The sequence below is a fragment of the Erythrolamprus reginae genome, chromosome 5, assembly GCF_031021105.1.
Source record: "Erythrolamprus reginae isolate rEryReg1 chromosome 5, rEryReg1.hap1, whole genome shotgun sequence".
NCBI lineage: Eukaryota > Metazoa > Chordata > Lepidosauria > Squamata > Dipsadidae > Erythrolamprus > Erythrolamprus reginae.
Window position 1 is genome coordinate 4,356,336 of NC_091954.1, and position 27,863 is coordinate 4,384,198.

Here is a 27,863-nt window from a genome sequence, read left to right on the forward strand (position 1 = left end):
GCCAAAGTCATGCATGTGAGATAATCTTGGCAGTTTCTCAGTGAGGGTAGATCACAGTTCCACAGCTAGATTGCTGCCAAAGATCGAAGCTACATTCCTTCATGAGATAAAGATTCTCCAGTTTCACAGACTTACTTTTACATCTAGCAAAGGTTCATGATCTTCCTCTTCCAACTCTAAGTCTTTTTAAAATATTTTTATTGATTTTAAAATATAAAACACGAAACACACACACACACAACATACAACAAGTGCTCAGTGATTGGTGCCCACCACCAGACAAACATTCATACCCACCAAATCAGGGGTGTTTCTTGTATAAACCATTTTAACCCAGGAGCAAAGTATCTATTTACATATTATAAAGTGATTCCAGTGTATTCCTTGTAGCTTGGTCTCGGATTCTACAAACCATATATCGTCTTACCTTGTACTATCGTCCCATCAGTTGTCGCAAATCCGTTTCATTAACCAAGTTCACCCTTTTGTCCAGAATCTCAAATTGAATATGATCCACCATGTACCGGTACCAATTTTGCATTGTCCATTTTGTCGCATCCTTCCAACCCAAGACTATTACCGCCTGAGCGCTTTCTATCGCTGCTTCTTTTATTTCTCTAAATTCCCCCATCACATTGCTTTTAACTAATACTGCCATTTCCTTAGTAATTATCCATCGTATATTTAACATCCTATTAATATCCTCTTGCACTTTTTGCCAAAAGTTCTGCACTACTGGGCATTCCCAAAGCATGTGCATAAACACTCCTTTATCTTGACACCCATGCCAACAAGTATTTTTAACGTTCTGCTGGAAATACGCAAGTTGAACGGGTGTGTGATACCACTTATGTAATATTTCCCTTCCTCTTTCCCTAACCCTTGTATTCTTAGCCGCCCCGAGTCTTCGGAGAGGGGCGGCATACAAATCTAATTAATAATAATAATAATAATAATAATAATAATAATAATAATAATAATAATAATAATAATAATTATTATTATTATTATTATTATTATTAATTTTCCTTATATTCACCACTATATTTTCCACTCCTCCTCTTTAAGTCAGACCCCTACTGTCATTGGCATATCTGCCACCTCTGGTGGTCTTTCAGGTTCATCTAGGTCTATTTCTCCCTCACTCTTACTCCCTGCAACAGCTGGCAACACCACTGGCCCAGGGTACCAAGACGGGCCTGGCTCATCCTCCTCCGAACCTATCATTACCAGAGTTGGACGAGGAGCACTTACAACAAGGAGGTAGCTTTTATCTTGCTGGATAATAAAGCTAGCAAAAACAGATAGGCAATAAACCAATATTTTGACCCTTGACAAAGTAGCCAGAGGCCTACAGCGTGAATGGCTCTTCTAATCAAAAGATTTAGCACCTTACCTGAGTGTCCCATGAGCATCTCCTTCTCAAAAGAGCTCTACCACCTACACCTTCTCAGACGCCACACAACAGGGTCTATTTTCCTGCAATGAAGAGGAGAAAGAAAGAATTGGCATCTTCCAAATTACTTTGCAAAGCAAGGTGGACCATATCAAGTTCCAAGCAAGCATCTGTGGGAGGAGGATTTGTCCCCAAAAGTCAAGACAGCCACCACAACTGTGTGACCAAGAGTGTTTCCTGTCTTTTAACTTGTATTGTGTGTGCAACAAATATATCAAAGGCGGGGAGGGACTTTGGATTGTGTGGTCAGCATCTTACCTTTTTTATACTCCCTCCACTCAAAAAATATAGTCCTGTTTGATTGGCCTGGACAAAATTCCTATAAGAGCTAGAATGGTTTACTACTCTCTTTAGTAGCGTAGTGGTATCTAGCTTTATTTTGGAATGCAACAAAATCTTGGAGTAATGTCAACCTGGCACTGTGTTCCTCTTGGCTTCTAGGTGCTCAGTAAGACAGGATTTTTCAAAATGACCATCAGAGCAGAGTTCTTTTCAGGTGGGGAGGGGGAGTAGAACATCTAATTCCTTAGCGTGTTAATATAATACTGTATAGCATTTCTTATACAGTATTATATTAACACGCTAAGGAGTTAGATGTTCTACTCCCCCTCCCCACCTGAAAAGAACTCTGTTCCAACTGACAGTTGCCTTATATTAACACACTCTGATGCTAAGGAATTACACATTCTACATACATTTTCAAGCTTTAAGTTAAATGTAAATGCCCATTAAGTTTCAAGCTTTAACTGTCAATTTATCAAGCCCGATCATATAGTTTCGTAGCGAAGCATGGGTATCAAGCTACTACTACTTTATATATCTCATATTTTGTACTTCAGAAAAATATATTGTCTGAATTGTAAGCTTCCCAGAGCCACTGACTGAAGTGGACAAGCATAGAAACCCACCCACCTACCCATCAACCAACCAAAATCCATTCCCCTTAGAATTTAAGCTTATCCCCATGTCATTGACAGAAAAAGAATCATAGAAATACAAAATTTGTGATATTTTGCAACCTTTGTTATTGTTTTTAAGTTTGAGGAATGATATACTGTAATTACAATATTTTTGCTGTCTTCATGACAGGCTATGAACCCAAGAATTCATTCTGAATGAATCTATCTAAGATATGTGCTTTTCTTCCAAAATGAATTTGGTGGATGAAATACTTGAAAAGTACTTTCCTTTTGAGGCCAAAATAAAGTGTATAGATTTCCTAAAACTATTGTGAAGTTCCAGGCTGAAATTATTTGGAGAAATCTAATCAACAAAGGCCATTTCCAGCCAATAAATTTATGTGCTTTTTGAGCAAGACTGAAAACAGAAATCTTTTTATAGGTACGAAATGGACGAATACCACAAAAATGTTGATTCATTTCCAATTGTCCATGAAGTTACGCTGGAATCTTTAATGGGTTTTCAGAGCAGGCAATGAAGAATGGGTCTTTAAACAATGATGACCTATCATCGCAATTTTTTATGAACATCAATGGTGGCTGCTCAGATTAGAACACTTCTGAAAAGATATAATCATCTTCTACCCTGCTATCAGAGAGTCCTTTAATAAAAATGTTGGGGATAGAATATATAAAAATATTGCCCTCAAGCACAGCATTGCCCTAAACCTTTTTTAGACTCATCCCATTCAAACCAAGAACATTTGGAATACTGTGTTCAGTTCTGGAGACCTCACCTACAAAAAGATATGGATAAAAATGAACGGGACCAAAGACGGGCTAAAAAATGGTGGAAGGTCTTAAGCATAAAACTTATCAGGAAAGACTTAATGAACTCAGTCTGTATAGTCTGGAGAACAGAAGGAAAAGGGGGACATGATCGAAACATTTAAATATGTTAAAGGGTTAAATAAGGTCCAGGAGGGAAGTGTTTTTAATAGGAAAGTGAACACAAGAACAAGGGGGCACAATCTGAGGTTAGTTGGGGGGAAAGATCAAAAGCAACGTGAGAAAATATCATTTTACTGAAAGAGTCGTAGATCCTTGGAACAAACTTCCAGCAGACGTGGTTGGTAAATCCACAGTAACTGAATTTAAACATGCCTGGGATAAACATATATCCATTGTAAGATAAAATACAGGAAATAGTATAAGGGCAGACTAGATGGACCATGAGGTCTTTTTCTGGGTCCAGTTTCAATCTATCTGTTGTGCTTGTGATATTTATTGATTTTTATTGTCATTTCTTCATTTGATCATTGTGGGCCACTCAAGAACCTTTGGAAGTTAGGCAGCATTATTTCTTTCTCTCTCTCTCTCTCTCTCTCTCTCTCTCTCTCTTATTTAGATTTGTATGCCGTCCCTCTCCGCAGACTCGGGGCGGCTCACAACAGAATAAAACAATTCATAACAAATCTAAATTGTAGTTTAAAATATTAAAAAAACCCATTTACTAAACAAACATACATACAAACATACCATTCATAAATTGTATATGCCCGGGGGAGATGTCTCAGTTCCCCCATGCCTGACGACAAAGGTGGGTTTTAAGGAGCTTGCGAAAGGCAAGGAGAGTAGGGGCAGTTCTAATCTCTGGGGGGAGTTGGTTCCACAGGGCCGAGGCCGCCACAGAGAAGGCTCTTCCCCCGGGGCCCGCCAATCGACATTGTTTAGTTGACGGGACCCGGAGAAGGCCCACTCGTCGCTGGGATTCGTGCGGCAGAAGGCGGTCTCGGAGATATTCTGGTCCAATGCCATGAAGGGCTTTAAAGGTCATAACCAACTCTAACAAGTTAGACCACCACCATTATCAGACTAAGGACCCCAGATGTTTGAACTTCAAGGTCAGGTATTCTCAGCAAAGATCACTTGCTAGTTTGGAAATTTGAGGAAATGATGTCTACATATCTAGAGTACATGTACAGCCAAACTGGAAATGTAGTAATCTGAAGAACAGGAAATCACAGGGGCTGATTATTTAATCAGTAATGACAGAGGCAGAACCAAATATTTACACAGGAAGGACTGATCTCTCTGAGGTGTGAAAATCAAAGAGACCATTGTTAAAACAACTATTGTTAAAATAATCGTTCATCATCTAATCAATGATATTTTCATGAATAGAAGTGCAGAAGATGTTAACAATGATAATTGACTGTCAAACGGAACAGACATTACTGGAAATAGCTGAGCGATACATTCATTGTTTTTTTAGTTTCTTCTTTAAGAGACGTTATCAGCAATTTTCAAACCTCGGTACTTTCCTTCTTTTATTTTTTTTGTTCCTCTTTTTCTACTATTAATGCTGTCTTTCCCTGCTAAGATGGATTTGATTCCTACAGAAATACGCAATATTGTGCAACGTTTTTTTAAAAAAGTTGAAACAGACAAACAAAAAATAGACAAAAGAACTATTATTATTATTATTATTATTATTATTATTATTATTATTAATTTTTATTATTTATTAGATTTGTATGCCGCCCCTCTCCATAGACTCGGGGCGGCTCACAACAGTGATAAAAACAATACATGGTAACAAATCTAATAATTAAAATCTAAAATAACACTTTTACATTACAAAGTCTAAAAAGAAAAAAAAACCCAATAGATAGAATACATACACACAGTCATATCATGCATCTTGTCACATAAGGTACACTGTCATAATTTTACACATTGTGATTCTAATGTTTGTCCATATCCCTAATATTCTCCTACTAGATAAACGACCACACACTGCTAATCCTAAATTCATTCTATTAGATCCCTGGGTTCTACGCAGTTCTTTCACCTTCTACCTTGCTTATCATTAGAGATGGTGATGGGCTGCCCAAATTTTTACTGTCACACTGTGGGCGTGGCTTATTTTGTGGGTGTGGCTTTATGGCCATGTGACTGGGGGGTTGGCTTAAAAGTCATGTGACTGGGTAGGAGTGGCTTACCGACCAAGATAACTTTGTGGTGCTTGGACTCCTTTTCAGTTGATTAAGTCCCATTATTTGAATAGCCACCAAAAGGAAAAATTGTAGACAGCATTATTTGTTGAGGAGCACAGTAATACTTTAAGACTTTGTACCGAACCCACAAGGTTCAGTAGGATAAAAGGGCAGGCAAGTAGCTCAATTTTCTTTCATTGCTATAAAAGTTCAGTTCTAGATAACGATTAAAATAATTAAAGCATTTTATGGGTAAAATCCTACTATTTAATTATTTCCTATTTTAAAAATAATTAAGGATCATACTAAGGTACTAGAGAAGGAAGGACAATAAAAAAACTATTAAGTATTCAATAAATAGTGCATACACTTACTACCCCTACTGTGTGTCCCTCTCACGGGGGCAACAGCCCATTACTGCTTAGAGCTCACTAAAAATGTTCAAAATACCCTGATTCACTGGCCATTATTTTGGGAGATTTAAACAAGGCAAACTTAAGAGGTGAGCTACCAAAATACTTTCAACATGTAAATTGTCCCACCAGAGACAACAATATCTTAGACCACTGCTACACAACACTGAAAGATGCTGATCGTTCCTTACCAAGAGCAGCTGTGGGCCACTCTGATCATTGCATGATTCACCTTGTAGCTGCTTACAAACAAAGATTTAAAGTCACAAAACCAGCAATTAAATCAGTGAGGACTTTAACTGAAGAAGCAAAGTTAAAGCTACAGGCTTGTGTTGACTGCACAGACTGGAATATTTTTTAAAACACTTGGCCAATAAAGAATTCTATTCTATTCTATTCTATTCTATATCCCATATCGCATCTCAGACATTAACACCCTTGAAAATGTCCAAAGATACTTCACCAGAAGAGCCCTTCACTCCTCCACTCGAAACAGAATACCCTACGAGACTAGACTTTCAATCCTGGGCCTAGAAAGTTTAGAACTAAGACGCCTTAAACAAGATCTAAGTATTGCCCACAAGATCATATGCTGCAATGTCCTGCCTGTCGGCGACTACTTCAGCTTCAACCACAACAACACAAGAGCACACAACAGATTTAAACTTAATATTAACCGCTCCAAACTTGAATGTAAAAAATATGACTTCAATAACCGAGTTGTCGAAGCGTGGAACTCATTACCGGACTCCATAGTGTCATCCCCAAACCCCCAACACTTTACCCTTAGATTATCTATGGTTGACCTCTCCAGATTCCTAAGAGGTCAGTAAGGGGCGAGTACAAGTGCACTAGAGTGCCTTCCATCCCCTGTCCTATTGCTCTCCTATATCTCCTATACCTTTCTTCTATTCCTATATCTCTTCTTCTATTTCATTGATATGTTCTATTACTATATCTTATTTTCTATTCTTTCTTAGATATATTTTACTATGAGTATCTCCTCTATAACCTTCATCATGTATTTTTACTATGTGTATATAGATTTGGATCTGGGTCCTATTCTTTTTAATATGTTTGTGAGTGACATAGGGGAAGGTTTGGTAGGGAAGGTTTGCCTATTTGCCGATGACTCTAAAGTGTGCAATAGGGTTGATATTCCTGGAGGCGTCTGTAATATGGTAAATGATTTAGCTTTACTAGATAAATGGTCAAAGCAATGGAAACTGCAGTTTAATGTTTCCAAATGTAAAATAATGCACTTGGGGAAAAGGAATCCTCAATCGGAGTATTGTATTGGCAGTTCTGTGTTAGCAAATACTTCAGAAGAAAAGGATTTAGGGGTAGTGATTTCTGACAGTCTCAAAATGGGTGAGCAGTGCAGTCAGGCGGTAGGGAAAGCAAGTAGGATGCTTGGCTGCATAGCTAGAGGTATAACAAGCAGGAAGAGGGAGATTGTGATCCCGCTTTATAGAGCGCTGGTGAGACCCCATTTGGAATACTGTGTTCAGTTCTGGAGACCTCACCTACAAAAAGATATTGACAAAATTGAACGGGTCCAAAGACGGGCTACAAGAATGGTGGAAGGTCTTAAGCATAAAACGTATCAGGAAAGACTTAATGAACTCAATCTGTATAGTCTGGAGGACAGAAGGAAAAGGGGGGACATGATCGAAACATTTAAATATATTAAAGGGTTAAATAAGGTTCAGGAGGGAAGTGTTTTTAATAGGAAAGTGAACACAAGAACAAGGGGACACAATCTGAAGTTAGTTGGGGGAAAGATCAAAAGCAACATGAGAAAATATTATTTTACTGAAAGAGTAGTAGATCCTTGGAACAAACTTCCAGCAGATGTGGTAGATAAATCCACAGTAACTGAATTTAAACATGCCTGGGATAAACATATATCCATCCTAAGATAAAATACAGAAAATAGTATAAGGGCAGACTAGATGGACCATGAGGTCTTTTTCTGCCGTCAGACTTCTATGTTTCTATGTTTCTATGTTTCTATACCCACTAAAACCCTCATTGTGTATTGGACAAAATAAATAAATAAAAATAAATAAACTGGTTTGAAGCTTCAGAGACAAACAGTTCCTGAACTGCGTGGAAGGATTGTATCTAGCCTTCCCCTTGGTCAGAAAACCCTCATCTCAGCATTCTGCAAAGGTGCAGATTATTCATATTTCAATGTGGCTGTAGCCTTCAACTGCCCTTCCCTGATGCACGAATAACCAGAGGACAAAAAGGGCGGCAGGAGCTCCCTAGACCAGCAGGGGGCGCACTAAAACAGCCAGCCACTTGTTAGTACTGTATACACAGTATTCATGTTTATTATGGAAGTTTCTATTCTAGGCAAAATATTTCTCTGGGGTTTGTTTGGGTAAAGGAATCAGACTGTCCATGCACATAAGAGGAAGGAGATTTCTACGGCATCACTGCAAAGGTTTAGCATATGTATTTATTTTTTTTAAAAAAAATTCCCCATCTATAAGATGTCACAGATTTTATTTTACTTTTTTCCCACCCTCTCTAAGTGGGCAGTTAGGTTTTTTTTTAACTAAAGTAATACAAAAAAGCGACATTCTGGCAGCTGAGTGGGATCAGCAGAGCAAGGAGCAGAAAGTGGGCTAAGCGGTGACTCACATGGTAAATAAAATAGCTGTATTTTAAAAAATGCAAAAAGTACACAAATGCTCGTAACAATGGGAAGCAAGTTCGGCATCAATAGGGTGCTCTCAAAATAGAATAGAATAGAACAGAGAAGAGAAGAATAGAGAAGAGAAGAGAAGACAGGAGAGGAGAGGAGAGAAGAGAAAGAAGAGAGAGGAGAGAGAGGAGAGGAGAAGAGAGGAGAGGAGAAAAGAAGAAAATGGAATAGAATAGAATAGAACAGAGAAAAGAAGAATAGAGAAGAGAAGAGAAGACAGGAGAGGAGAGGAGAGAAGAGAAAGAAGAGAGGAGAGGAGAGAAGAGAAAGAAGAGGAGAGAGAGGAGAGGAGAGGAGAAAAGAAGAAAATGGAATAGAATAGAATAGAACAGAGAAGAGAAGAATAGAGAAGAGAAGAGAAGAGAAGAGAAGACAGGAGAGGAGAGAAGAGAAAGAAGAGAGGAGAGGAGAGGAAAGGAGAGAAGAGAAAGAAGAGAGAGGAGAGAGAGGAGAGGAGAAGAGAGGAGAGGAGAAAAGAAGAAAATGGAATAGAATAGAATAGAACAGAGAAGAGAAGAATAGAGAAGAGAAGAGAAGACAGGAGAGGAGAGGAGAGAAGAGAAAGAAGAGAGGAGAGAAAGAAGAGGAGAGAAAGAAGAGGAGAGAGAGGAGAGGAGAGGAGAAAAGAAGAAAATGGAATAGAATAGAATAGAGAAGAGAAGAGAAGAGAAGACAGGAGAGGAGAGGAGAGAAAGAAGAGAAGAGAGAGGAGAGGAGAAGAGAGAAGAGGAGAGGAGAAGAGAGGAGAGGAGAGGAGAAAAGAAGAAAATGGAATAGAATAGAATAGAATAGAACAGAGAAGGGAAAGGAAAGGAAGAGAGGAGAGGAGAAGAAAATGGAATGGAATGGCCAAGTATGATTGGACACACATTCATAAATAATCATAAGACACAGCACTTTGTGACAGTTATAGGTTACTAAATAAACAATCAAATCATACTAGAAAACTAAACAGCGACCGATTAGGTCCCACAGAGTGGGCCTTCTCCAGGTCCCGTCAACTAAACAATGTCGGTTGGCAGGCCCCAGGGGAAGAGCCTTCTCTGTGGCGGCCCCGACTCTCTGGAACCAGCTCCCCCCAGAGATTAGAACTGCCCCTACCCTCCTTGCCTTTCGTAAACTCCTTAAAACCCACCTTTGTCGTCAGGCATGGGGGAACTGAGACATCTCCCCCGGACCTATTCAATTCAATTTATGTATGGTATGCTTGTATGTATGTTTGCTTAAATAATGGGGTTTTTAAAATATTTTAAATAGTAAATTATTAGATTTATTATGAACTGTTTTATTGTGTTGGAAGGATGGTAATTGGAAGGATGAGAAGAATAATAGTAATACAGTCTTAGTAAGTAATTTGACATGGCTGTCCCAAAGTTGCTATTTAAAAAAATAATAATAATAACCGGAAACTAACTTTCTTAGCTTTTTTTTTCTTTTGAAAAGGTTTCTACTTCTCCTCCAAAAAGTGAACTGAAGACGCTCCTTAGATGAGAAGTTAAATATTTTCAAAGGGGAAAAAAAAGTCCAGTTGCCTTTTGGAACGCTTGGGATTGTCAGTGGATGTAAATATTCAAAGATGCCTTTAAAATTTGGTTAGGTTTGAGTGATGTTGACAGTTTTGCAGTGGGAAAAAAAATCTCAACTCCTGTTTGGATTTAAAAGGCTGGGGGAACTTCCTGACTTCACATCTCAAACCCCCTCTGCTCCAGCAGCTACGGTATATGGGATAAATGATGAATTTTGTTAATTTGTGGTTATTTTGTATCCCTCTGTTTTGTTTGGAAGAGCCTTCAAACAGGGCTTCAAAATAGCAATGTGATTGTTGGGGAAAGTTCTATTGTTGGCTGGAAAAAGGGAAAATATATCAAAGGTAGATTAAAGGTGCAGTTAGTGACAGAAAACACACATATATTTTTAAAAAAGAGAGGAAAATAAAATATACTTCTTGATGATAAAGGGTCAAGGAAAAAATGGATATGGAAGTAAGACTGATGTATAAGTACTGTTAATTACAATACGTTAAAATATAGAGCGCTGGTGAGACCACATTTGGAGTACTGTGAGTACTGTGTTCAGTTCTGGAGACCTCACCTACAAAAAGATATTGACAAAATTGAACGGGTCCAAAGACGGGCTACAAGAATGGTGGAAGGTCTTAAGCATAAAACGTATCAGGAAAGACTCAATGAACTCAATCTGTAGAGTCTGGAGGACAGAAGGAAAAGGGGGGACATGATCGAAACATTTAAATATGTCAAAGGGTTAAATAAGGTTCAGGAGGGAAGTGTTTTTAATAGGAAAGTGAACACAAGAACAAGGGGACACAATATGAAGTTAGTTGCGGGAAAGATCAAAGGCAACATGAGAAAATATTATTTCACTGAAAGAGTAGTAGATCCTTGGAACAAACTTCCAGCAGACGTGGTTGGTAAATCCACAGTAACTGAATTTAAACATGCCTGGGATAAACATATATGCATTGTAAGATAAAATACAGGAAATAGTGTAAGGGCAGACTAGATGGACCATGAGGTCTTTTTCTGCCGTCAGTCTTCTATGTTTCTATGTAAAATAGCTATGTAGATAGGTTGTAAGCACAATAAGAAATGGAAAACTGATTTGTTGCACAAATGTCCAATGTTTTTAAATGTCTTTTGTGTTTTGTATATATGTGAATAATTTTTTTAAAAATTAAAAAGTAGCAATGTACTAATAAGATGGTTTATTTCTTTTTTTTAAAAAAAATTAGTGTTCTTTCTCACACCCAACCTGGTTTAAAAGAGATGTTGTGCTGCTTCAGGAAGGGAATCTGTGTTGCATCACTAACCAATTTTGCACAATTGCTACTGCAGTGGGCTCCAAAGTGGAAAATGTACTGCCAAAGCAGTTGTGCAAAATTTTGCCAGGCTTGTAAAGATGGGTGTTGACTTTATCTACTCAAGAGAGGAAAGATGAGGTCACTGGTTTCCATAACAAGTTGGCAGGAGGCGAGACTTTAAATCTGCCCACCCCAATTTTCATAATTAGGAGGAACAACAACAAGAACAAAACAGGGGAGGGGGATGGAACCATTCCTTAATTTCCTTACTTAAGAAGCAAACTTTCCCTAGAATCACTCTAGGAGGAAAATCTGCATATTACGGGCAACAAATATATACTGTGTGTATGTATGTATGTATGTATGTATGTATGTATGTATGTATGTATGTATGTATGTATGTGTGTATATATATATATATGTGTGTGTGTGTGTGTGTGTGTCACATGTTTTTTGCTGAATTTGAAAATTAAGGGAGACTAGGATAGATCTCTCTCTATATATATATATGTAGATTGTTCTGAGTTCGGGTTTTGCCCCATGTAATATTTTGCATGTCTATGCGACGTTTTGGTGAAATCACATTCACCATCATCAGGCTGAAGTTGTAAGCTTCGTGCTGCTGTAAATATAGTTTATAGTTTACACACACAGTATATATATACTTATATATATTTGTTTTCGTAAATTTTCACGGGTATATGTATGTAGATTGTTCTGAGTTCGGGTTTTGCCCTGTGTAATATTTTGCATGTTTATGCGACGTTTCGGCGAAATCACATTCACCATCATCAAGCATCATCATCAAGCATCATCATCAAGCACGAAGCTTGGAAACTTCAGCCTGATGATGGTGAATGTGATTTCGCCGAAACGTCGCATAAACATGCAAAATATTACACAGGGCAAAACCTGAACTCAGAACAATCTACTTATATATATTTAAATATATATATTTTAAAAAAGAACAGAAAAGAATAACAGAATTGGGAGGGACCTTAGAGGTCTTCTAATCCAGGGATAGACAAAGTTGGCTCTTCCATGACTTGTGGACTTCAACTCCCAGAATTCCTGAGCCGATCATGCACGCACAGAACCGGTGGTAAAAAAAATGGATTTCACCACTGGCTGGAAAAGTTTTAGCAAACCCCTTCATCCTTTTACGGATGGAGAAATAATCACCTAGGTTTCTAAACACCCAATTCTGTGGCATAGAGAGAGAAGGAGAGACACCCAGCCAAATCTTGAACAAGGGCTTGTATACACATGTTGGGTCTTACCATCCTGGGAGCAGGCAATGTTCAGAAGAGAGGAGCTTTTGAGACCTTCCCAAATGTTGTCCCAGTTACCTGGAAGGAAGATTTCCCTAGACATATCGATCATTGTTTTGAGTAGAGCTGCCAGTTTGCAAACCTAGAAACTTTCTCAGGCCCAAAGCAACCTCTTCTCTCTTGAGTTACTTTCATGTGCTCTCTCTTTCTCTCTCTCTCTCTCTCTCACACACACACACACAAATGTCTACTTCACCTTCAACCGCAGCAATACATGAGCACTTTCACAGATGAAAGGAAGGAAGCAAACATTAAACATTAATATAAATGAGAGAGTCCAGAAATATTTCACAAGTAGAGTCATACACTCCTGCTATCTCAACAAAATACCTTACTCCACCAGGCTTGAAATGCTGCAATTAGACAATTTACAACCATGTTGCCTCCAATCTCATAGTTTTAATTACATTAGATTTGTACGTACAGTGATACCTTGTCTTACAAACTTAATTGGTTCCGGGACGAGGTTCTTAAGGTGAAAAGTTTGTAAGACGAAACAATGTTTCCCATAGGAATCAATGGAAAAGCAATTAATGCGTGCAAGCCCAAAACTCACCCCTTTTGTTAGCCGAAGCACCCATTTTTGCACTGCTGGGATTCCCCTGAAGCTCCCCTCCATGGGAAACCCCACCTCTGGACTTCTGTGTTTTTGTGATGCTGCAGGGGAACCCCAGCAGGGAATCCCAGCATCGCAAAAATGAGCGCTTCGCTGGCAACGGAAGTCCGGAGGTGGGGTTTCCCAGTGAAGGGTGCATCAGTGAAATCGCAGCATCGCAAAAACACCGAAGTCCTCGAAACCCCACCTCCGGACCTCTGTGTTTTTGTGATGCTGCAATTTCACTGACGCTCCCCTCACTGGGAAACCCCACCTCTGGACTTCCATTGCCAGCGAAGTTCCCGTTTTTGCGCTGCTAGGATTCCCCTGCAGCATCACAAAAACACCGGAAGTCTGGAGGTGGTGTTTCCCATGGAGGGGAGCCTCAGGGAAATCCCAGCAGTGGAAAAACGGGCGCTTCGCTGGCAACGGAAGTCCGGAGGCGGGGCATCCCAGCGGCAGCGGTGGGATGGTAAGGTGAAAATAGTTTGTAAGAGGAGGCAAGAAAATCTTAAACCCCGGGTTTGTATCTCGAAAAGTTTGTATGAGGAGGCGTTTGTAAAACGAGGTACCACTGTATATTGTTTTGTATTGTATGTTGTGAGCTGCCTCGGGTCCCCAGAGAGGGGCAGCATACAAGTCTAATAAATAATGACAATAATAATAACAACAACAATAACAACAACAACAATAATCTAACCATAGTTCACAAAATCATATACCAAAATGTCCTTCCTGTTAGTGACTAGTTTACTTTCAACCGCAACAACACACGAGCACATATTAGATTAAAACTCAATGTGAACTGCTCCAAACTCGACTGCAGAGAATACGACTTCAGCAACTTCATATACTATATACTGCTATATAAACTGTATGTGTAGGTACATATACACACATGCACAGCTCTTCTAAAACTATACACATTCAACCTCATTTACTGCGATGGGAAAAACATACCCAGAGCCCAGAAAGGAACAAAATGGGAAAAAAAATATCATTTTTTTTAAACCGGTTCTGTGTACCCAGAGGAGCCCATCACTGGACATAGTTGATATTACAGTATATCACTATTTACTGCAATATACAATATGCTTTATGAATTTTTAAAGGTAAACTTAAGACCTAACTTCTAAACTAAACTGAACTAAGTTATTTTACAGAAGTAGCGGTACTTTTCTTCCTCGCCAGAGAAAATTATTGCACCCGAATTTGGAAAAAATGAAATCTGAAATCAGCCACTTGATTAAAAAACAAAATTTTCAATTCCCGTCCAGTAGAAACAGACGTACGTTCAAATCTGTTGCTGTTTTCAATTTAAGCTGTTTAGAAACTAGTTTAAAAATATTTTTAGGAGCCTGAATCTGAGCCACGTGCGGAAGACATGTTTTTCAAAGATACCCATAGCCATTGTTATATAAAACAAATCGCTTCTCGAATGACTAAATAAATGATGTTTAATTTTTCTTTATAGCCTTCTGGCTCGTGTTAAATAATATCTGCCTCTTTGGCAGCTGTGGGGAAAAAAAACAGCCCACAATTGTTTTCCAAGTCTCATTTCCACAGAATTCTCTTTAGCAATATTTATTGCGATGAAAAGGATAAGGTTAAAAGCGTTCCAGCAACTGGATGGTTTCCCATTCAAAGGCATTTTTTCTGCTCTGTGCACGTTAAGGAAGGAGTCTTCTGCTTTTCTTGTTTAAATGAGCTTTCTATGATTGAGGAGAAAGCTGTCTTGCTACTGGTTACTTACAAAATAGTCGCCAAAACCCATCTCAGATTGGGAATCAAAACTTTATAGGAAATAACGGTTAATCGAGCCAGAAAACCCTTGAAGAAAGAAAACCTATATTGTGAAGTGTAAAAATAATAACAATACTGTAGTAATATTAATAGTAGTAGTAGTAATAATAGTAATGCTAATAATATTATTACTACTACTCCTCTGTGCACTTTAAGGAAGGAGTCTTCTGCTTTTCTTGTTTAAATAAGCTTTCTGTGATTCAGGAGAAAGCCGTTTTTCTACTGGTTACTTACAAAATAGTCGCCAAAACCCATCTCAGATTGGGAATCAAAATTTTATAGGAAATAATTGTTAATCGAGCCAGAAAATCCTGGCAGGGGGGAATCTATATTGTAAAGTGTAAAAATAATAATAGCAATAGCAATAATAATAATAATAATAATAATAATAATAATAATAATAATAACAACAACAACAACAACAACAACAACAGTGCCAAAGGATCTCAGCGGACATTTGAAACCCATCGGAATTGACAAAATCTCCATCTGTCAATTGCAAAAGGCCGCTTTACTGGGATCGGCACACATAATTCACTGCTACATCACGCAGTCCTAGGTGCTTGGGAAGCGCCCGACTGGTGGTGAAATACGAAATCCAGCATAGTGATCTCGTTTGCTGTGTTGTACTGACATAATAATAATGCTAATAATGCTAATAATAATAATAATAATAGTAGTAGTAATACTAATGCTAATAATGCTAATAATACTCCTACTCCTACTATTTCTACTCGTCCTACTCCTACTCCTACTAATAATGATAATAATAGTAGTAGTAAAATAATAACAATAATAATAATAATAATGATAACCAGCCTAAAATACTTTTTAAAAATAAGTTTCTTTTTTTCCTTTTCAAAATGTAATTTCACTTGGTTTTCACACCAGCCATTCCTGATATCTCTATTATTCATTTGCGGCACGTACAATTCCTTTGATTTTAAACGATTACAAACTTTTCAATGATTTGAAAATGACTATAAACTTTCCAACTTTGTCTTACACAAGACAAACAACTGTACCATGCTACATTAAGCAAAAGCAACTTTTAAAAAAAAAATCAAACAATTACAGTAAACACCACATAGCCATCAGCAACAGAGAGAGGACAAACCTTAGATTAAAACAGGCAGAGTCTTTTTTTTTAAATCAGCAATAGCAAGAACCTGATTGATGCAACTGAGGAAGCCATGCCAAGCAAGCATCCTTGACTTATGGGGAATTGTTGTTGTTGTTGTTGTTGTTGTTGTTGTTGTTGTTGTTGTTATTATTATTATTATTATTATTATTATTATTATTATTATTATTATTAAATAGATTTGTATGCCGCCCCTCTCCGTAGATGTGCTATTCAGACCAGTTTGGGAGAACCGGTAGTAGCAACCAGTAAGTGGGCCAGCCTACTATGCCATCCCCTTTAAGTACATTTAGCGCATGTGTGCTAACAGCCTGCGAGAGCATAGCGCATGCACAGAAGGTCACACGCATGCGCGCTTACATTTGTGAACTGGTAGGGAAGGTAAGTGTTAGAAAGGGTGAATGGAAGAAGCAGAGAGAAGCAACTTCAAAATGACAGCTCTTTATTTGGCAATTATTTACAACCCAGTGAAAGCTCTGTTTGACAGCCAATGAATTTTAAAACAATGGGCGCCGTCTAACAAAATGAAATTCAATGGTGAAAAAAGTCAGGTTCTACATTTAGGCAAGAAAAACAAAACACACAGGTACAGTATATGCGGTACATTGCTCAACGGTAGCAACTGGGAGAGGGATCTTGTAGTTGTAGTGGACAACCATTTAAATAGGAGCCAGCTGTGTGCAGCAGCTGCCAAAAAAGCCAACACAGTTCTAGGCTGCATCAACAGAGGGATGGAATCAAGATCATGTGAAGGGTTAATACCACTTTATAAGGCCACACTTGGAATACTGCATTCAGTTTTGGTCGATTAGGGGACTAGACACTAAAACATATGAAGAACAGTTGAAAGAAATAGGGCATGGCTAGTTGAATGAAAAGAAGGACCAGGGGAGACATGATAGCAGGGTTCCAGTATCTCAGGGGTTGCCACAAAGAAGGAATCCACCTAGTCTTCAAAGCACCTGAGGGTAGAACAAGAAGCAATGGGTGGAAACTAAACAAGGAGAGACAATTAGAACAATTAACCAGTGTAACAGCTTGCCTCCAGAGGTTGTGAATGTTCCAACACTGGAAGTTTTTAAGAATATGTTGGATAACCATCTGTCTGAAGTAGTGTAGGGTTTCCTGCCTAAGCAGGGGGTTGGACTAGAAGACCTCCAAGGTCCCTTCCAACACTGTTGTTGTTGTTGTTGTTATTACCTGTATTATTATTATTATTATTATTATTATTATTATTATTATTATATTATTATTATTATTATTATAGAAACATAGAAGTCTGACGGCAGAAAAAGACCTCATGGTCCATCTAGTCTGCCCTTATACTATTTTATCTTACAATTGATATATGTTTATCCCAGGCATGTTTAAATTCAGTTCCTGTGGATTTACCAACCACGACTGCTGGAAGCTTGTTCCAAGGATCTACTACTCTTTCAGTGAAATAATATTTTCTCACGTTGCTTTTGATCTTTCCCCCAACTAACTTCAGATTGTGTCCCCTTGTTCTTGTGTTTACTTTCCTATTATTATTATTATTATTATTATTATTAGTAGTAGTAGTAGTAGTAGTAGTAGTAGTAGTAGTAGTAGTATCAGCCAGTTTAGCAACTTTTCCTCTCTTGAGAATCTACCATGGCTAGAAAGCCCAGATCTGCACGAATGAGAAACAACTGGGAAAATATTTCAGTATCTCTTTCAGCCGATTCTTGCTACACAACAGCAGTTAACCCACCCAGCTAGAGCGACTTAATTTTCAAATGAAAGTATCATAGCTGCATAAACGCTGAGACAAGATGGGACATGCTTGTTTTTAACTGTTCAGACACTCCGGTTGTCTCTGGTGCAATGCCATAAGTGTAACTTTGACACCCAAATTATAACCCTTCAAAGCACTTGAGAGCGCTTTTAACTTTGCACACAGCAATTACAGGCAATTGTTATTGTAAAGTGTGAAGGAGGGCGAAAAAATAAAAAATAAAATAAAAGTAAATACATCCAGTTGACAAAGTTCTCTGATGGAAGGACTGCGCTCTATGGACAAGCCAGTCTTTTAGGGATCGAACGAGAAAACTACAGCTGTTTTTCGTAACAAATCTAAATCCAACACAGGAGCAATACCAGCAACTGCATTAATAAACCCAGGACTTGCAATGGGAAGGAGCTCAGTGAACCAATATAAGGTGAGGTCCGCAACTTGGGTGTCCTCCTGGATCCAAAACTGAACCTTGATCACCATCTCTTGGCTTTGTCCAGGAGGACCTTTGCCCAGGCTTGCCTGATGTAACAGTTGCGGCCCTATTTGGACTAGGAGGCTTTGCGCACAGTTACCCAGGCTCTCATCACTTCCTGTCTTGACTGTTGCAATGGGCTCTACATGGGGCTACCCTTGAAGACTGTTTGGAGACTGCAGATAGCCCAGAATGCAACCACGCGAACTGTCATGGTTGTACCTCGGTATACCTATTCTACGCGAGCTGAACTTGCTACGAATTAATTTCTGGGCACAATTCAAGGTGTTGGTTATTACCTATAAAGCCCTACACGGCTTAGGGCCAGACTACTTATGGGACCGTCTCCTGCCGCATAGCTCCCAGAAACCAGTAAGATTGCACGTGGTTGGCCTTCTCTAGGTCCCGTCAACTAAGGAATGCAGGTTGGCGGGTCCACAGGGGAGAGCCTTCTCTGTGGCTGCCCCAGATCTATGGAACCAACTCTCCCCCGATGTCCATACTGCTCCTACCCTGCTGGCCTTCTGAAACGCTACGAAGACCTGGTTTTGCTCACAAACCTGGGGGTCATGAATTGTACATCTTTCAAGGCCAAACGTATTGAATGACATCTTGTGTTGATTGGATTGCTGAGTTATGAGTTTTTACTGGAGTTATTGTTTTAATTTTATATTGGACTTCTTTTTATTGTTAACTGTACAGTGGTACCTCGTCTTCCGAACACCTCATCTAATGAACTTTTCATGATATGAACCCGGTGTTTAAGATTTTTTTGCCTCTTCTTCCGAACTATTTTCACCTTATGAACCCAAGCCGCTGCCGCTGGGATGCCCGGCCTTTGGACTTCCGTTGCCAGCAGAAGGCTTCCCTCGCTGGGAAACCCCACCTCTGGACTTCCGTTGCCAGCAAAGCACCTGTTTTTGCACTGCTGGGATTCCCCTGAGGCTCCCCTCACTGGGAAACCCCACCTCCAGACTTCCGTGTTTTTGCGATGCTGCGATTTCCCTGAGGCTCCCCTCGCTGGGATTCCCTTCATTTTTGCCGGTGCTGCTTTGAATCCCAGCGAGGGGAGCCTCAGGGGAATCCCAGCAGCCCCAAAATGGGTGCTTCGCTGGCAACAGAAGTCCGGAGGTAGGGTTTTCCAGCGAGGGGAGCCTCAGGGGAATCCCAGCAGCCCCAAAATGGGTGCTTCGCTGGCAACAGAAGTCCGGAGGTAGGGTTTTCCAGCGAGGGGAGCCTCAGGGGAATCCCAGCAGCGCAAGAATGGGTGCTTTGTCTGGCAACATAAGTCCAGCAGCGGGGATTCCCAGTGGCATAAGGCAAAAGGGGTGAGTTTTGGGCTTGTACGCATTATTCGCTTTTACATTGATTCCTATGGGAAATATTGTTTCATCTTTCAAACTTTTCACCTTACGAACCTTGTCCCGGAACCAATTAAGTTTGTAAGACAAGGTACCAATGTATTTTTATATTTCGTTGTAAGCCACCATGAGTCCTTCGGGCAGCATAGAAGTCGAACACACAAACAAACAAACAAACACTGTCAGATGGAAACTTGGTTTAAAAAGAAAAGATTGAACAGACATCACAAGATGGAACAGAAGAGTTGAGTCTCTGTTTGAAGGATACTCCTCCTTGCTTCTTTTGTCCACTCTCACTCCAAAAATGGGTCTACTTTCTGTTTGGATTCCTTTTATTCAAAGCAAGTAGGTAAGGTTGCACCATGAAGCAGTATATTAGTCTAAGTGCTATTGTTATTATATGAAGTGGACTGGTATTCTCCAGTCACCTTGCTTATTTTGTTTTCCTATTTTTTTTAAAAAAAAATTACATTTGCACCTTAGCATTTGAATTACGGTTATGTTGTTTTTATTGTCACGGTGGCTGTATGCCCACATAGTCACAGCCTGTGAGACAGGTGGCTATTTAAGCCTGCTGAGTAAACAAATATCAGAAGAATTACTCAAGTGACCTCAGATGCAACTGGCGGAAGAAGGAAATATCGGTGCACAGAAGAACCAGCCCGTGCCTCGCTCAGTGTGTAACAGTTATTAATATTTATATCCAAAATCTACAGTTTGTCCTGTTTGCGACAGGCATGTAGACATGATCCAGGTTCAAAGCAAGCCAACTTTACCAGGACTTAAGATTTGTGAGCAACCTAATAAAGGGAGATACATCCTGAAAGCCCTACAGATTTTGTGTCTACTTTGTTGCGTAGATTAGAACGGTTCTTCCCAGGGGTGAAATCCAGCAGGTTCTAACAGGTTTAGAAGAACCGATAGCAGAAATTTTGAATAGTTCAGAGAACTGGTAGTGGAAATTTTGAGTAGTTTGGAGAACTGGCAAATACTATCCATCAAATACAGTATTTGATGGAGATTTTGCAGTATCCTTCCCCCAGGAGCGAGGTAGGCATGGAGATTTTGCAGTACCCTTCTCCTGCCACGCCCACCAAGCCATGCCCACAGAACCAGTAGTTTTAAAAAATTGGATTTCACCACCGGTTCTTTCCATCTCTTCTAAAAAATACCTCCTTTGATCATTAGTAGCACTTCTCTTTTTTCAAAAATGCCGTTTATTTGCAAAAGTCAACCAACACCATAAACATGGCTTTCTGGTCTTCACAATACATACATACATACACACATACATGGGCTTTCCCAGATATGCCCATGTCACATCAACACTCCGCAGTGTGCATTGGCTGTCGATCAATTTCCGGTCACAATTCAAAGTGTTGGTTATGACCTATAAAGCCCTTCATGGCATCGGACCAGAATACCTTCGGGACCGCCTTCTGCCGCACGAATCCCAGCAACCAGTTAGGTCCCACAGAGTTGGCCTTCTCCATCGACGAAACAATGCCGTCTGGCAGGACCCAGGGGAAGAGCCTTCTCTGTGGCGGCCCTGACACTCTGGAATCAATTCCCCCTGGAGGTCAGGACTGCCCCCACCCTCCTTGCCTTTGCAAACTCTTAAACACACACCTTTGTTGCCAGCATGGGGAAATCGATTCCCCTCGGCTGCTCCGTTTGATGTATGGTTTGTTTAGGTAGTATGATTGTTTTTAATTAAGGGTTTTAAAACTGTTTTTGCTTTTAACATTGGATTTGTATATTGTTATTACTGTTGTGAGCCGCTCGAGTCTTCGGAGAGGGGCGGCATACAAATCTAATAAATTATTTATTTATTTATTTATTTATTTATTTATTGGATTTGTATGCCACCCCTCTCCGTAGACTCGTGGCGGCTAACAACAGTAATAAAAAACAGCATGTGAATCCAATACTAAAACAACTAAAAAACCCTTATTGTAAAACTAAACATACATACAAACAAACATACCATGCATAAATTGTAAAGACCTAGGGGGAAAGAATATCTCAGTCCCCCCATGCCTGACGGCAGAGGTGGGTTTTAAGGAGCTTACGAAAGGCGAGGAGGGTGGAGGCGATTCTAATCTCCGGGGGGAGTTGGTTCCAGAGGGCCGGGGCCGCCACAGAGAAGCCTCTTCCCCTGGGGCCCGCCAAATGACATTGTTTAGTTGACGGGACCCGGAGAAGGCCAACTCTGTGGGACCTAACTGGTCGCTGGGATTCGTGCAGCGAATTATTATTATTATTATTATTATTATTATTATTATTATTATTATTCATACATACATTCATGCATACATACATACATACATAAATACTAAAAAAGAGCACCTCAAACTTCTCTAAAAGAAAAGAAATACACACTTTTAAAAAATATTGTAGCAAGTCCTCCAGAATTATTATTGTTTTTTCTGAGAATAAAAAAACCCTGACGCTTGCTCCCTTGTTATTTCTACTAACAGGAAGAGAGAGAGAGAGACAGAGAAATATCCCCTGCCTTTTTCCTCTCTTGTTTCTCACACCTACCTGAACATTTGAATCATTAGCCATTTCCCAAGAAACGACAGGCAGCAAAAAGCAGCTGTGAAGAGTTCAGCTGCAGCCTTCGACTATCCATGCATTTGCACACACAAACACACACACTCAAGGACACACACACACAAAAAAAGGAGGAAGAATGTGGCTGCCATTTTGAACCAGAAAATGGAACCAGATGATAAGTTGGGAAAGACACCGAGCGCGTCTCCTCCGAGAAGGCCTGAAGAATTGGGAAAACGAAAACCCACCCCAGCCTGATGGGATAATGGGAACCCCTCCTTCGCCACCCTTCTTCTAAGGCGGATTGTGATGGCGGGGGAAGACCTGAACCCTGTTGGATCTGGAGGAACAATTTACCCGCTGCGGCAAAGCCACTAGGCAAATTAGAAACCAGCCAGCTGCTCCCCATTGTTTTTCCACGATTCTTCTTTCCACCCCAGAGACTGTGCGTGGTGACAACTGCACCAATAACCTAAATTCGGTACTTCGGAAGAAAAGACTGCTAAGGTTTCTCTAGCATGGCATAATTTATTCTCTTTCTTCCCAAAGCCCCAGGAAGGGAGGAAAGAGGGATGTGAACTCCTGAAGTCACAACTGTTTTATTTTATTATTTATTTTGTCAAGGACAGAAGGAAAAGGGGGGACATGATCGAAACATTTAAATATGTTAAAGGGTTAAATAAGGTTCAGGAGGGAAGTGTTTTTAATAGGAAAGTGAACACAAGAACAAGGGGACACAATCTGAAGTTAGTTGGGGGAAAGATCAAAAGCAACGTGAGAAAATATTATTTCACTGAAAGAGTAGTAGATCCTTGGAACAAACTTCCAGCAGACGTGGTTGTTAAATCCACAGTAACTGAATTTAAACATGCCTGGGATAAACATAGATCCATTGTAAGATAAAATACAGGAAATAGTATAAGGGCAGACTAGATGGACCATGAGGTCTTTTTCTGCCGTCAGTCTTCTATGTTTCTAAGTACGCATAGGTAGTATACAAAGATATAACAATGTTTATATACATTATATTAGTAAGAGAGAAACATTACGACAGGGGACAGAAGGCACGCTGGTGGACTTATACATGCCCCTTCCTGACCTCTTAGGAATCGGGGAGCGGTCAACAGTGGAGAGTCTAAGGGTAAAGTTTGTGGGGTTAAGTGATGAAACAACAGAGTCTGGTAGTGAATCCCATTCATTAACTACTCAGTTACTAAAGTCGTATTTCCTGCAGTCGAGTTTGGAGTGGTTTACATAAAGTTTGTATCTGTTGTGTGCTTGTGTGTTGTTGTGGTTGAAGCTGAAGTATTTGTATTTGTATTTATTAGATTTGTATGCCGCCCTCTCCGAAGACTCGGGGCGGCTAACAATAATAAAAAAGACAATGTGAACAAATCTAATATTAAAAATCATCTAAAAAACCCCAATTTAAAGAACCAATCATACATATAAATTCTATAAGCCTAGGGGGAAGGGAAAGTCTCCATTCCCCCATGCCTGGCGACAGAGGTGGGTTTTAAGGAGCTTGCGAAAGGCAAGGAGGGTGGGGGCAACTCTGATATCTGGGGGGAGCTGGTTCCAGAGGGCCGGGGCCGCCACAGAGAAGGCTCTTCTCCTGGATCCCGCCAAACGACATTGTTTAGTCGACGGGACCCGGAGAAGGCGGTTGACAGGAAGGACGTGGTAGTAGATGATTTTATGGGCTATGCTTAGGTCGTGTTTAAGGCGACGAAGTTCTAAGCTTTCTAAGCTCCTGATGTGTAAAATTCCTATTCCGCAAATCTTTCTTCCTTTCAGAGGCAACTCCTGCCATTACCAGCATTTTCCTGAAAACAGACTAAAGACCCAGTTACAAGCAGTTCCCTGGAATTGTTAAAATGCAGAAGTTTTAGTGGAAGGTTTTTGTTGTTGTTGTTGTTGTTTTGTTTGTTTGCAGGAAAGCGTAGCCCTAATGTAAACAGGGAGTTGTGCTCCCTGCTCTCTTCTGTGTTTGGATTTTCTCTTCTGCACGAAGGCAGAACACATTATAAAAAGCCTCGGATGTGTATTCACGTCTGCTCCAGTGAGCAATCTACCCACGAGAACACGAGAATATCCCACCCCCTTTCTCCATGCTATTTATAGGCTACTCGGTAACAGTGAACAGCTTATAGAGAAAAAGCCCAAGGTACTATTTCTATCCTGCTTCACGAGTTGTGGACCCCCAGCTTCTATAACCACCTTTAATAGAATGACAGAGTTGGAAGGGGCCCTGGAGGTCTTCTAGCCCAACCCCCTACTCAAGCAAGAGACCTTATTACTATGGCTGTCCAATCCCTACTTAAAACCCTCCAGTGTTGGGGCATTCACAAGTTCTGGAGGCAAGTTGTTCTACTGTTGATGAGGCCTTTATGATCTAGCCATTGTTGGTTGTGGAGTTTGTAAATGTTTGAACTGGGCATTTGGGGAAGGGGTGGGGGGAAACACCACTGAATCCAGGCATGCTTTTTTTCAAAAAAGAGGGAGAAATGGAGATAAACTTTCCGAAAGGTTGAACACATTGGGGTGACGAGAGGGACAATTTCTTTAACAGCTCTCAAAGGTTGGTTGATATCAACATCACATCATAATTAATAATAATAATAAGAAGAAGAACAACAACAATAACAACAACAACAATAATAATGACAACAACAACAGGGGAAAAGCCTTCTCTTTGGCGGCCCCGGCCCTCTGGAATCAACTCCCCCTGGAGATTAGAATTGCCCCCACCCTCTTTGCCTTTCATAAGCTCCTTAAAACCCACCTCTGCCGTCAGGCATGGGGGAACTGAGATATTCTTTCCCCCTAGGCCTTTACAATTTATGCATGCTATGTTTGTTTGTATGGATGTTTAGTTTTACAGTAAGGGTTTTTTAGTTGTTTTTAGTATTGGATTTACATGATGTTTTTTATTACTGTTGTTAGCCGCCCTGAGTCTACGGAGAGGGGCGGCATAAAAATCCAATAAATAAATAAATAAAATAAATAAACAACAACAGAATTGGAAGGGACCTTGGAGGTCTTCTAGTCCAACCCCCTGATTAGGTAGGAAACCCTACACTACTACAGACAGATGGTTATCCAACATCTTCTTAAAAACTTCCAGTGTTGGAGCGTTCACAATTTCTGGAGGCAAGCTGTTCCATGGATTAATTGGGAAATGTTGCTTCTCTCCTTGTTTAGTTTCCACCCAATGCTTCGTGTTCTACCCTCATATACTTTGGAGAATAGATTGACTCCTTCTTCTTTGTGGCAACTCCTGAGATACTGGAACATTGCTATCATGTCTCCCCTGGTCCTTCTTTTCATCAAACTAGCCATGCCCAGTTCCTGCAACCAAGTCTTCTGATTCAACTCCCCAACTCAAGCTGGAAACCCTATACCATTTCAGATAAATGCTTGTCCAATTTTATCTTGAAACACACACACCCCCCACAGTGTTGGAGCACCAGGGGTCTGCTACTGCCCAGATCGGGGCGGGGGGGAATGACACAGTGGCGTGGCAAAAATGGAGCTCCACCCCAGAGCACCCAATTTGCACTGAAAGATATTGAAAAAAATTGCAGGGCGTCCTGCATAAGCCACGCCCACAGCGTGGTTTTTGGAAGCCCTTCACTGTGGAGCAAGCCATTCCATTGGATAATTATTCTCACCATCAGGAAATTCCTCCTTAGTTCTAGGTTGCTTCTCTTCATGATTAGTTTCCATCATTGTTTTTTCCCCCTGCATTCTGGTGCTTTGGAGAATAGGTTGACCTCGGTTTTTTTTCTGCAGCCTAATGTCATTTGAGATGGCTGATGGCTCCTTAGACCAGTGATTTTCAACCTTTTTTGAGCCGCGGCACATTTTTTACATTTACAAAATCCTGGGCCACACCACCAACCAAAATGACACCCTAAGATACTCTCCTCTCTCTTTCCATCCCTGTCTCCTCCCCACCCTTGTGTGTGTGTGTGTGTGTGTGTATACACACTCTTGAACCATTTCCCAAAACAGGTGAGGGCTGGGTTTTTTCTCTCTCTTATTCTTTGGGTGCTTTTTATCATATGCTTTAAATCAAGAGTCACTTCTCTCTCTCTTTTGTTTCTCTCTCTTTCCTCTCATTCTCTGTCTCAATCATTTTCTCATTTCTCTTTTTTCCTCCCCTTTTTGCTCATTTTTTCCCTCTCTCTCTCTCTCCCTTCCTCTCCTTTTCTCTCTCTCTCTCTTGCTTTCTTTCTCTTTCTCTCTTGCTTTCTCTCTTTTCTCTCTCTCTCTTGCTTTCTCTCTCTCACACACATTCTTTCTCTCTTATTCTCTCTCTTTCTCTCTCTTGCTTTCTTTCTCTCTCTTTTTTTTCTCTCTCTCTTGCTTTCTTTCTCTCTCTTTTTTCTCTCTCTTGCTTTCTCTCTCTCTTTCTTTCTCTCTCTCTCTCACTCTCTCTCTCAGCAAAAAGTTGCGAGACCGGAACCTAAGCTTCCTTCTTCACGGCACACCTGACCATGTCTCGCGGCACACTGGTTGAAAAACACTGCCTTAGACATATCTGGTGATCCTTAGGTTGTCTTGTCTTCTTCTCTCGATTATTTGGCTTGGTTATAAACAGGAAACGTTTAAACATCCCCTCCTCCTCCCACCAAACCTTCTGAATATTCCCAGTGGCTGATATATCTAATTTTCATACTGCATTCCATCTGTCAGGGTGAGGAGGGGCTGGGAGGAAACACATTAGCAGTCCACACATGAACAAGTTATTAGTTTATTTGGTCTACACGGAGCAGAGCGATTCAAGACTGGAGTAAAATATTCATCCCCCGATTACTGGTGGTGTACAGTTCAAAGGGATGCAAATCTGAGCATTTGACTGAAAATTTAAAGTAAAATAGCTGCAAATGGTTTCCCTGTGCGATTAAGGAAACATCCCTTTTTAAGGTAAATACTTCTCATATGTAGGGATAGGGGAGGTTTAATGTTTGCTTCCTTCCTTTCCTCTCTGGCAGCTTCCATAAAATGTATTTTTTTTGTTTCTGTTTTTGCTGAAATTTGAAGAAAAGATGGCCCTTTGTTGACCAAACTTTCTTCTGTTCAAGCAAGGTTCATCTACAGCACATACAGATGGATCAATAGCTGGCTGACCAACCGCACCCAACGAGTTGTACTCAGCGGTTCCAAATCCACATGGAAGAACGTAGGCAGTGGGGTACCACAGGGTTCAGTCCTGGGCCCTGTGCTCTTCAACATTTTCATCAATGACTTGGACGAGGGAATAGAAGGGCAACTGATCAAATTTGCAGACGACACCAAGCTGGCGGGGGTAGCCAATACCCTAGAAGACAGGCTCAAATTACAGAAAGACCTAGACCAATGTTTCCCAACCTGGGCAACTTGGAGATATTTAGACTTCAACTCCCAGAAGTCCCCAGCCAGCGAATGCTGGCTGGGGACTTCTGGGAGTTGAAGTACAGATATCTTCAAGTTGTCAAGGTTGGGAAACACTGACCTAGACAGACTAACACAGTGGGCCCACACCAACAAAATGATGTT

At 40.3% G+C, this 27,863-nt stretch overlaps 1 protein-coding gene across 8 annotated transcripts in view; it reads right to left on the reverse strand.

Moving 5' to 3' along the window:
• The window catches only part of ZMIZ1 (zinc finger MIZ-type containing 1), a 479,806-nt gene that overhangs the window by 240,875 nt on the left and 211,068 nt on the right, over positions 1–27,863 (reverse strand). For all 8 annotated transcript variants that reach the window (XM_070751999.1, XM_070752003.1, XM_070752002.1 and 5 more), the window contains exon 4: positions 1,397–1,479. The gene's annotated coding sequence lies outside the window, so the exon portion shown is untranslated. The remainder of the gene's footprint in view (positions 1–1,396; positions 1,480–27,863) is intronic.